The sequence below is a fragment of the Sinocyclocheilus grahami genome, unplaced genomic scaffold (assembly GCF_001515645.1).
Source record: "Sinocyclocheilus grahami isolate Dianchi unplaced genomic scaffold, SAMN03320097.WGS_v1.1 scaffold775.1, whole genome shotgun sequence".
Taxonomy (NCBI): domain Eukaryota; kingdom Metazoa; phylum Chordata; class Actinopteri; order Cypriniformes; family Cyprinidae; genus Sinocyclocheilus; species Sinocyclocheilus grahami.
In genome coordinates this window covers 241,527-254,393 of record NW_015505954.1, presented here as the reverse complement: position 1 = coordinate 254,393, position 12,867 = coordinate 241,527, and the positions used below count along the sequence as shown (strand labels likewise).

The 12,867-nt window shown below is 37.1% G+C and overlaps 1 protein-coding gene across 2 annotated transcripts in view; it reads left to right on the top strand.

Moving 5' to 3' along the window:
* Positions 1-12,867, top strand: part of LOC107561493 (sodium channel subunit beta-4-like) — a 24,795-nt gene that overhangs the window by 4,593 nt on the left and 7,335 nt on the right. The gene's annotated exons all lie outside the window — the stretch shown is intronic.

Below are 12,867 nucleotides of genomic sequence, written 5' to 3'. Positions count from 1 at the left end.
TATATATATATATATAAATAAAAATGTCCCAGCATCTGTCTTTTTTTTTTTTCAAGATATAACACATTTTGACATTTTAGCACCTCCATAGTAGCATAGCTCACTACTATAACACATATAAGATCAAATGAAACTAAATCTGTTCACAACTGTTACATTATTTGCTGTCATTCCTTTTTATAACTTTAACTTATAGTCAAGGGAATGGCTTGTCAGGGATTGAGATAATGAGATATGATAGCTGGTTGAAAATTGGTGGCCTGAATAAGGGAAAGACAAAGATGCTTATGAAGGGCAGAGTGGGGGATGTTTGCTTTAATTAGTTTTGTTCTCTGGAGTGATACTCAGTAGAATTAGTGGGTGTAGATTTAAGGGGAATATCTGAATAGTTTGTGAATCAGATATATGACTCCATAATATCATTCTCTTTTATACTTTTATTTTTTAAACTTTTAAACTTCTAATTTTAGAATGCATACGATTTTATTTTATTTTATAATTTTATTTTTTATTTATTTTTTGTAAAATCTAAAATGTTAACACTTTCTGGGCTTTTAACAACCACATTTATTTATATTGCATATTTTAATAACAGTTTGTAATAACAATTCATATTTTTCATTTCAAATTATTTATTTTAATGATCAAAATGTATAAGTATACTATGCTAATATAGTCTGAACCAGTGTTGTTTTAGTGTTATTATTATACTATTGTAGTACTTTTCTATTTTAGTTTTAGTAATTTTATGTTTGTTTGTTTTTTGTCATGTACAGTGGGTGTGCAAAACTTGTTGCATCTTTCCCAAAAAGACTCGTGGCTGTATTAGATCAAAAGGGTGCTTCTACTAAATACTGAGCAAAGGGTCTGAATACTTAGGACCATGTGATATTTCAGTTTTTCTTTTTTAATAAATCTGCAAAAATGTCAAAAATTCTGTGTTTTTCTGTCAATATGGGGTGCTGTGTGTACATTAATGAGGGAAAAAAATTAACTTGAATGATTTTAGCAAATGGCTGCAATATAACAAAGAGTGAAAAATGTAAGGGGGTCTGAATACTTTCCGTACCCACTGTATATATTTTTAATATTTCTATTTAATATTAAACAGTATTAACGTTTCAATGTTTTAAATCTATTTTTGATCAACTAAATGCAGCTTGGTTTAGTTTTAGTAATTTTATTTATTTATTCATTCATAGCTCAGAAGACAAAGTAGTTCTCATTTATGTTTCATTTATTTAACTTTGTCACACGTTTTTCCTACAATTTCCACAATGAGAACAAATGAGTCCATTGTTGAAATACAATTATTTCATAAATCCAATGAATGTAGTACCAGATACATACTACTTTACTACTTCAAGATAAGTATTGGTTCTGGACATTTTTTTCCCCCATTGAAATCTCTGACTTAGGATTTCAGAGTTTACCATTTGGCAAACCTGAGCACAGTCTGAGACACTAACGTTCTAGTTTGACATGTGAGTCACTTTATCTGCACTGTTTTACTTTTACTGGTTTGCACTCTATCTGCCATATGCCTTGTGCTTTATATATATATAGATATATTTTTACATTTTACCTTATTTGTATAGTTGTATTTTGTATTTTGTATTTAATCTGTACCTATCTGTATTTATGTTATCTGTATGCACCAAGGGTCTGAGAGTAACGCAATTTCAATTCTCTGTGTGTATGTGCTGTACATGTGGAAGAATTGACAATAAAGCAGACTTGACTTGACTTGAGTTTACTGAGGTCTCAAGAGAGCAATATGGGAAGCAGAAGAATAATCTACAAGATAATCTAGAAGATATCTAGAATAATTTATTTAGATAATACATCTCATTGTTCAGTCTGTCCTATGGGAATATACATGACTAAAAAAAATTATAATAATAAAAAAAAATATATATAATAATAATAAACATAAGCTGGACCATCTGTTTGCAAGTCATCCATCAATAAATATGGAAACCACTTGACAAAGTGGCTTGTGATAAAATGATCAGAACGATGAGCTCCCCATCTCAGCGCAATGCTGCAATCAGTACATTAAACAAGAAAAGGGCTGACGCATTACTGTAAGCCATAGCACATCCCTCTTTTCCTGTAGACTGCACTCAGAGTCTCTCAGGGGGAATTAGGGCCAATGGAAAGAAATGGGGAGAATGGAGGTACAGAGAGAAGAAAAACAGTTGGAGACCGAGTGGAGGTATCCTAAAGAAGAAAGACCAGCAGCAATGGTGATGGTGCCTGCCAAAGTGTAAAATAATAATTTAGTCATTTAGAAGATAATTAATACAAGACTGCAAAACTTGTATCAAGTACATCTAATTCTACACTTACATTTATACACCTACACTTTCATAATATCTTATATAATAAAACAAATTAATAATATATATATATATATATTTTTTTTTTTACACTGTAAATATTATGTGATCAATAAGTCATGGCAACATTCCATTTTGACATTACTTCAACTCAGCAAAATAATTTAACTAATTTAAACTTTCATTGATTTTAATGTCATTTAAGTTGGAATTTGATTTGATCAGCCAATTTGATTATACTTAAAAATTTAATGCTGCAAATAAAATTAATTTTTAAGCTGAAGTAGGTGGGAATTTATTTTATTTTACTTTATTTATTACAGTGTATGAAGTATAAGTCACCATATAACTTACAATAAACACATATTTAGTGTGCTATTTAATAAAAAACATGTTGCATTGTTGTAGAATTATGAGTTTGCTGTTTTGTGTTAAGGTGGATTGACGTATTAACATTTCTATCACAATATCACAAAATGCAGGCACCAAAATAATACCATCTCATAAGACGTAATATAATATATGATGATAGATAGATAGATAGATAGATAGATAGATAGATAGATAGATAGATAGATAGATAGATAGATAGAGGATTTTACGGTGCAGAAAAAAGCATGAAATGAAAGAGGATGGATATGAAGAGAGGGATCAAAGGGCAGTGAAATGAGTGAGCTGGCCAGGAGAAGGAAAGAGGACGTAATGGCTTTGGGGAATGTGGGGTACTTTTAAGTGGATGTGGATGGAGGAAAGCCACCACTCAGAATTCCAGACAGTTTAAAGACCTGGCTTGAAAAACTAGATGGTAAATCAGACTCTTTGTCACGTGTTGACCTCACCGGAGGGTAAAAGTGAACTCATGCTGAAATAGTCCCCTCAGCAAGAAAGAGGTTTGAGTTGAGATGATGAATTATTTACTGACATCCAGCTTTGCAACTAAAGGGAGAATCTGGCCAGATGACAGATATCACTTTATTAAAAGTACATTTCATTTCATTTAAATGTATTGGAATTTAAGAGGCATTGTTTCATTATTTGGCATTTTATGGAAAGACACTGTTTTCTGTAATACCTGAGTCTCTTGCATAGAAGCATGTGAGTTTCTATCAAACTTGACTGTCACTGCAGCACATGTTGGTCTCTATGGGACATCTGTTCCACAGTCAAAGAGCATCTAGAGCTTTCACCTCATTCCAAACTCATCCTGTCAGAAGGCAAAAGAGAGAAATAGTGAATTAAGTGAATATAATGCCACACACACACACACACACACACACACACACACACACACCATGTCTGGTCAGCTATCCTTGTGGGGACTCTCCATAGGCGTAATGGTTTTTCTACTGTACAGACCGTATATTCTATTGCCCTACACCAACCCTACCCCTAAACCTACCCCTCACAGGAAACTTTCTGCATTTTTAGATTTTCAAAAAACTTCATTCTATATGATTTATAAGATATATATATATATATATATATATATATATATATATATATATATATATACTGTATATATATATATATTTTTTTTTTCTTCCTTCACATTCCCATCCGTTCCATTCATTCCAGGTAAATGTGAAAATTCTCACCTAGCAATTATGCTGTGTGTTTGTAGGTCAGGTTGACATCTGCTCTTATTTAATGTGAGTTTAGGAGTTCTGAGACAAGCAATTGTGGGTACATAACAGTTAAAGGACATAGGGGGCAAGGTGAAGTTTAGAGATATTCACTTCAGTATGAAATTAAAGTTTTTGACCTCATAATTTTTAAACAAAATCTCACAATATTGAGATTTGGCGTGGAAATGTCGCTACAAATAACAGACTGGTTTGTAAAACTTGGATGTATTTTTAAAGAGTCTATGCCGCAAACTTTACATATTTCACATACTTTTGAAAATCCAGCATTTAGTTGATCCTGACAAGCTTTCTTCTTTTATGAGTGGGTTTGGCATTAAGGCATCATTGTTTCCGGGTGGAACATTAAAGAATGTGAAACACGTCACCTGGAAATCCTGTATAATTCAACCAATCCGATTTCAGTCAGGTCCACTTCGTCAAAGTATATTTATTACAATTATAGCATACAGTTCATGTTGGCGGTATGGTTCTGTTCTGGGCAAAACTCCCCATGCCTGTCCATTCAGCCATGCTTGGACAGAGCGGGGAGAGCAGCAAGTCAGACCCCACTGGGGTACAGAACAGATCCAGTATATGCATACACAATTACAATTCACAATTTACATGAGTTGTAGAAAATACAAAATACACGATAGAGAATGCTTGCAATGTAGTGAACTATATACGAAGAAAAGAGAGAAAAAAATCAGATCAGATTACAGGTTCAGTTAGGTGGAGTTGGGGTTGGAGGAGGCAGTTGATTTGCGAGCAGTAAGAAGATGCTAGAGAATGGGAATTTAAATGGACTGCTATTATAAGTGTTACAACTGGATTGGTACATGTCAGGAACAGCTGAATATCAGCTGATGCGAGCTTGACTGACGTGGCCTGCCTGAAATAACGCGATGCTTGATGACTACTTCGAAACTCCTGAAGCATTTACAATATCAATGCCATATCAAAGACTGTAGAATACCCAAAGACGTGTCACTCGTATAGTTTTGAATGAAGAAAAATGCAATGCTCAATATGCCCGCTCTAATGAAGGAAGCCCCGCCTTTTGAAAAAAAGAGCCAATTGCTAATCAGTAAAGTCAGCGCGTCACTGCAGCTGCCGTTAGAAGTCCCGGGGCGAATTCCAAATGGTTTTTTTGCACCCTTGAAGGGCACTTCGGGAAGGGGACACCATTTGTAGGGACGTTCCAGACAAAAGTGAACAACTGAATCCCTTCACGAAGGGCCCTTCCAGAAGTCCATTAGCAAAGGGAACATGCAATGGTTACTTCACGGAAGTGATTTCCATTTGTGATCATGTGCTCTTCGGTTAGCAGATCTTGCAATGCATTTTAAAGGTTGATTTCAACTTCGCATACAAACGTAAGTAGAATAGGCTAATTATATTTGTCTATTTTAATGTAATACAAAATATGTTTTTGTCAGTGATAGAAATATGATTTAAGACTGTAGTGTAAGCAAGTTTAAGCAAATTTAGTTTGAAAAAGTTTAATAGTAAATAAGACACAATTAGACAATATTTGAATAAAATAATAATAAGAAGAAGAAATAATTATTTGCAACAACTGATGGAGTGCTGAATGCTGCACGAATGCGCAGCGTTATCAAGGTAACATCTTGTCAGTAATTTCCTTCGCCAAGGGAGTTCTAAACGCTTATACAATACAGTAATGCCCTACACCCTGCAAAGAACACACTTCAAGGGCTCTGCCCTTCGAAGGGAGTAGGGCATAGGGATGCTCACTTCCATTTGGAATTCGCCCCTGTTTGCTACAGTAACACGTGAAGGGATTCAGTGAAGGGATTCAGTTGTTCGCTTTTGCGTTTGGAATGTCCCTATAATGGTGTCTCCTTCACGAAGCCCAAAAAAGCCATTTAGAATCGGCCCTGAATGTAAAGCAAAACGTGATTAGCTATAGCAAGAACATTTGTGCATTTGTCAGCGTCTTGATGCCAGAAATGTTTAAAAACTCCACAAATGCACAGAAAGCTATTCACAAAGTGAGTGATTGCATGCCGTGATCTACAAATGAATGCCAGGCAAAGTTGTTTGTGACAAGAAGATATTTGTGAATATGTTTTTTATTTGCAAATCTCATTGTATTTATTTGTGAATTTAATTCATATTTGTGAAACTAAGATTTATTTGTGGTTCTCATTCTATTTATTTGTCAATATGTTAATTTATATGAATCTCTTTACATTTATTTGTGGATCATAATCTATTTATTTGGAATTATGCAACAATTCTATCTCCATAGACTAAAGACCCCTTCCATGATTTCATAGGGTTGCCAATGTAATGTCTCATTACTTAATTTTAGGGAATTAATTATTATTAATTCATTCAGGGTTTGAAAGGACTCGAATCTGAAAATTCAAGGTCCACCTGATTAAAACTGAATTCCAATTTGATAGTTTACACTTTAAATCAACGGTCGTCCAGCGAGCCGTTGACTTACTTTACTTACTTTTAGTCATTTAGCAGACGCTTTTATCCAAAGCAACTTACAAATAAGATAGTTGACCTCAGTATACTTTAACAATTTGAATATTTGTATTTCCCTGGCCACGGGCTAATGCGTTCTTTGATAAGTAAGCTACGAGCTAGGTAACGTGATCTTGGCAAGGGTTTGACTTTAAAATTATACAACACCAGACAATGATTCCTTATAAATGAAACACAAATTGTATTGGCTATTCTAGATTACATTAAAACTAAGCTAAAACATACACATACACATACACCCCATACAGTTCAGAAGAAGGAAATGAGTTAACGGAGTTACATGAAGTTTTCTTGGTTCTACCGCTCGTTTGGTACGAGTGCTTTAAATTCAACCCTGGGACAATCACAAAGCAGAGATTTTCTTATCTTTACTGCTTAACTCAATTCACCAGTTCAGCACCTATTTCAGCAGGTGTGAGCTATGTTTGTACTTGTGTTTGCTGAAATCTGAAATGGGGTTCCGGTTTTGGCTGCTGGAGGAAAATTCCTTTGCTGATTGGCTGTTGCGGTGACGTCAGGATTACGTCCTTTTGGGAGAGCCCTCGTTGGATTGATGGTTGCCGGGTTACGGAAGAACCTCGAAGTTCGTCTAAGAGTGTCTTTTGCTTAGCTTTAGACTTTGAAGTTCGGCAGTCGCAGAGTTTCAACTGAAGTGTTTGAGTTCTGGAGTCTCGCTGTGCGATGTTACGGCATGGGAGCGCTTGTAGCGCTGTCACCAAAGTGAATGCCAGAGGTCTTGAGTGAGCGTAAGAGCGAGCGAGCCCGAGAGAGCTTTGTGTCCCTTTTAGCAGGCTCGATGTTAGTCCATCCCACAGGTCGTTGTCCAATCAGATGGTGGCTGCGGGATTTAGCCACGCCCCATCCTGTTCCTTATCATGCATGAATCACATGCTGTTTGTGGGGAGTATTTCTGCAGGTTTTAATAACTTCTTATAAACATATCATCACCGGAAAATTATGCCGAATATCATTTTTTCACTCACACAAATGTTCTGTGAATAAAACAAGCTTTCATTCAAGCTCAAACAACAGGTATTTTGCATACACAGTAATCGTAATAACTAAAAGGAAAAGTTATAAGGCAACATTGGTTAAACTTGCACCGATTACAGGAAACACATCACACATCATCAGACATAAACATGTTATTTGTGAATATACTGTATATTGCCCCGATACATTAAATGATTTTCAATGATTGTCTTATGAATTGTCTGTGTAAGTCTGTGTTTCCTCTGTTGCAACGACCAGAGCACGGTTCTGTTGGAATGCAGGATGTGAGGGGAATCCTGTGTTAGTCACGTATAGATCCCGTGTTTGCATGCCTGAGGGCGTCAGTTAATTTACTTCCTGTGCCTACACTGTAGTGATGCGCGGATGGCAGTTATATCCTCGGGCGCTGCGGATAATCCGCGGATCGGGTGGGTTGGGTAATAAAAAATGCATTCTGATTATTTGCGGGTGGGTCGCGGGTGGATAAAATAAATCATTAATGATACAAGTATTAACTACATTTTCTAAATTATGAACGTGTTTTAAATAGGCTACAGAAATTGAATAAACTGTAAATTAACATTAAAAGTTATTCAACAAAACATTTAGTCAAGAGCAGTATGTTTTGTTGCTTGATTAACATTAACATTGAATAAAGGTTTTGCAATAATTTCCCTCATTTTAAAGTCGAATGCTGCGGGAATGAGTAATGCGATGTATGCGCAATCTTGCAACGAAATTCAGGATCTGATTAAACAGAGACTTGTGAAATAGATTTTCATGACTTTTCAAAAACTTTGAGTTTATTTCTTTTTACAAAACTTTATAGGCCTGGAAATTGCTGTTCAATGACTTTTCCAGGTTTTTCATGACTGTACGAACCCTAATGTGATGATCGGGTGCGGGTCGGGTGCAGTTATCTAAATCAGACAAAAATACAGGTGCGGGCGGTTGGCAGGTGGATAATTTATTTGAAGCTGTGGATTCGGGTGACGTTTTAGCTCATCCGCGCATCACTACTACTCTGGGTCCATACGTTAGCGATCACGAGGTATCTATATGTCGTGAAAGAACTTTTCAGTCCTGATACAAAAGATCTCTATGTTATCTCCTGAATGGATTAGTTCGTCATCACTCCTCTGAGTAGATGAGACAAGGCTGACAGAAAATCGCCCCTGAATATTGGAGTCATGTGCTGGGATGATTCCATGGCATATCAGTGTCTGTTATGGATATAAATCCTACACCAACTTCAGAAAAGGGAAATACAGGGCAATTATATACGTATACTGTATATAGTATGTATATACATTAGGCTATATAATATATATAAAAATTCTAATTCAGAAGATAACTTGGATTTAATATGGGCTGTTTTTGGTGCTTGACACTTTTGATCATATTGTGTTAGAATAAGAATAAGGTCCAAGGTTAAGAATATGCTAGATGAAGACAGGTATCGGTGATCATTCTCAAGTGTTGTGGTCAGCACTGCTGCTGTTGCTGTTGCGGTTGTATCTCTCTGTGGTTAGATCAGTGTAGCAGTCAATAAATGGGACACATCAATTAAGCCCAATATATGGGATGTTCCGGCTAATACAGGACAGTCGGCAACCCTATGTTTTCAGATCACCTAAAACAACGCAATTAACAGTGGCAGTATCTCACGGTGAAGTTTCCACACAGCAAAAGCATTTTAATTCAGTAGTGGCCATGCAATTATTTGACAGCTGTACAAACGGTTTGACCGCGTATGACTTGCGACTACAGCGATATAGTGATAGAGCTCTCATTTGCTCATGTGGTAGTCAGAGGACGTTCAGATGAGATATCATGTTCGGAATCCTCGCAAACGGCTCAAAAATAGCCTAGCATATGATAAAGATAACCATAAATATAACAATAACATTGTATTAGTGTTCAAATCAACGCACAATAATATGTGTCTTATAAGCACGTGTCTGCAGCTTTAAATACTCAAGCTCTTTAAAGTCTGTTGGATACTAATCGGCTGTCAATGTTTCACCATCTGGAAAAATCGTTCTTAAAATGATGAGAATTAGAAAGATTTTTAAAACTTTATATCATCCTTGATGTACACGGCCCTTAGCTGCGTATACATGCAGGACATGACCTGGAGATGTGAAGTCATAAATTCACTTTTAGGATGTAGAATTAGGAATCAACTTAAGTACAATGTTAGAGTAAATGCATCACAGATCCACCCAGAGGCCAGGCTTTTCTAGCAGTGACCATGAAGTCTCTCAATCTGCATTGGTGTTGATAATGCCTTAATGGCACATATGGCATGTCACCCACGCCAAATGGTCAGAGTGAATATACAGGGTGCCTCGATCCACTCTATAAATGAAATAGCACCCCAAGGACAGTTGTGGTCAACTGCCAGCAGACAAAGGCAATAAATAACACAGGCCACTGAGAATTTACTGTTTAACAACAGAGAGAGAGTAGGGGAGATGGTTTTCAGGTATCGTATTCTTAAAATGAGGTTGGCTTTTAATTAAATTCCACAGTGACTGAATGAAAACATCGTAGGAATTAATAATTAAGTTGAGGAATTTATCCAAACAATGGCAGTGAAAATGATGAAACGGAATTGAGGCTATGGGGATGAAGGTTAATTAAAACAGCTTGTAGATTAGATGCACCAAGTCTTATGATGGACACACACAAGTAATGATTTAGTCATCATTTCTTTCCCTGAGGTTTCTAACGTTGGTATTGGCTAATGTGCAGAGCAAGGAACAGCACAGTTTGGCAAACTTTCCCCAATTAGTATTCTGTCTTGTGGTGTTTAGCAAAAATAACATCTATTCTGCTTCCTCTCCATTGGGTGGGTAGAGTACGGTAAATGTGAGCTGATCCACACTGCCTAGGGTATGCTATACACAGCAATGTTTTGTTCTGTCTTGTTCAGCACTTGTTCCAAGGTTGCTGTGGTTAGATTAATTACCAAAACCACTGGGCTGTTAAGTCATTAATTGTTTTCTATAACAGAGTGACGTTGCACTCATTTACTGTTGTTCAAGCAATTTCCAAATCCAGCCATTTCACTAGAAATCCATGCAATCTGGAATTTTGCAAGAGAGAGCGAAAGATTTCCCCACACAGATTTCACAACATTTTCAAGTTGGACATGCAGATTCGCTACAGTATTTACAATAGACAATGGGATTTTTTGCCAAAATCTTGCCGAAAATGTGACTGCACCTTAAGACATGGAAACAACATGAGAGCAATGTGCTAAAACATGCTAGCAACATGTTGAAACTTGCCAAACATACTAGCAACATGCTAGGACTGTGTTAAAACATGCTAGGAACATGTTAGCAACAATCTTAAAACATGATATAGAATTTACATTTACATTTAGTCATTTATCAGACACTTTTATCCAAAGCGACTTACAAATGAGGACAAGGGAAGCAACAAAATCAACAAAAGAGCAATGATATACAAGTGCTACAACAAGTCTCAGTTAGCTTAAAGGTGCAATAGGTGATTGTCTTCAGAAACATTTTTTGTTATGCTGGTTGAAAGTCTCTTCACATCCGGATAGCATATCATTAAGTTAAGTGGTCTAAATGTATTTATCTGTATTTATATATTCTGTGGAAGGGGTAGGACCAAGAAATGTCCGGGTCCGAGTGTTTTAATTGGCTTTCCTACCTGCCTGTCAACATATGTATTAGCATACCTCTGCGCACCCTGTTCGCACAGACAGGATACATCATCAGTGCGTTCATGCTCGCTGTGCAGACAGAGCGAGAATGGCAGACCTTGCATCATCTCTTCTCAGGTGTTCTGGATCCAGACTGAAGCTTGTGTAAATCCTAGTTACATCCCGTGGCAAAAGACAGAGAAACAAATACAAACATAATTAGCGTAGCTGCTGTTCCAACCAAGCAAAAATGATTTGTTTAACCCAAACTAATGAATAATAATGTGCATTTGATTAGATATAACTGCTGTAAAAGATTATGACTGCAGTAAAAGATTATGAGATGCATTATTTGAATGCTTTGCCAAAGAGATGTGTCTTTAATCTAGATTTAAACAGAGAGAGTGTGTCTGAACCCCGAACGGTATCAGGAAGGCTATTCCAGAGTTTGGGAGCCAAATGCGAAAAAGCTCTACCTCCTTTAGTGGACTTTGCTATCCTAGGTACTACCAAAAGTCCAGAATTTTGCGACCTTAGGGAGCGTGAACACACCCGATTCAAAATCCAGCTCGTTAGAAGTGAGCTACGTGCATGAACTAAAATATTACTATTTTTGGTATGACACGTTTAAATAAGATCAGAACATAAAGTTGACCAAATGACCGAGAATGGTCTCAAAAATTGAAAGAAACATCTCTAAATAGAGGAGTATAGGAGAGAAAAGGAGAGGACAATGATCATGTCAGTTGTCCACCTGACAGCATCTTTTGTGCATCAGTTATGTGTGCAGGATGTGTGTATGTCAATGTAATGACAGGCTCAGAAATGAACTCTGAGCTTTAGAGTGGCCTCATCGATGAATAATCGCCCTATAATGGCTGGTTTTCCATCTTCCATAAGAGAAGCTATAGGGATCAATAGCCAGAAAGCAGCAGACAGGAGGCAGGCATGGTCTTGGTGAAGAAGCTGTTATCTTCCTTGAACCCTGCTCTTAACAATCAGCATTATCTATAGCGCTGTATAAGGCTATTTGATCTTAACCTGCTTGCCTTAAGTTTGACCGTCTCAAAACTTCTATACACAATAATGTAATAATGTAAACACAATAATGAAACGTTTTAGAGAAAAATTATTGCATGTCACACCACAGAGATGTCAAGTTAACTACACTTGAAAACTAGCTGTTATCAGTTACTAGCTGTTAGCTGTCGGTCAGGTGGAGAGATGGTGGTTACAGTGGAATTAGGAAGGGGAAGAAAAGGGTAGATGTTACACCCCCTGAGGGAAAGAGTGGATACCTAAGTATTACTCTGATACAGAAGAAAGCGCTGATGCCTTGTCTGGAATGAAGGTTTTGAAGGCCGCTGAGCGCGCCTTCGCCTCCCTGAACTTTTCGACCACCGTCTCAACGGATGTACCAAAAAGTTCAGAGGGTGAAACCGGGGCATCGAGAAGAAAGCCCCTTTCTTTCTTCCCGATGTCTGCCAGGTTTACCCACAGATGCATCTCCGTCACTACCATCGATCGCCTCGATGTTCACATAACTGGTATGCTGAAACCGATGGATGCCTGAGGAAAACGGCCTCTTCCATTCCTTCTCGATCTCAGTAAGGAAAGGAAGGCTCACCTGAGCTGGAGGGTTATGGCCAGAAAGATAACGTTCCGCGAGATGACCGCGCGACGTTACTTCCTTAGTCCACTT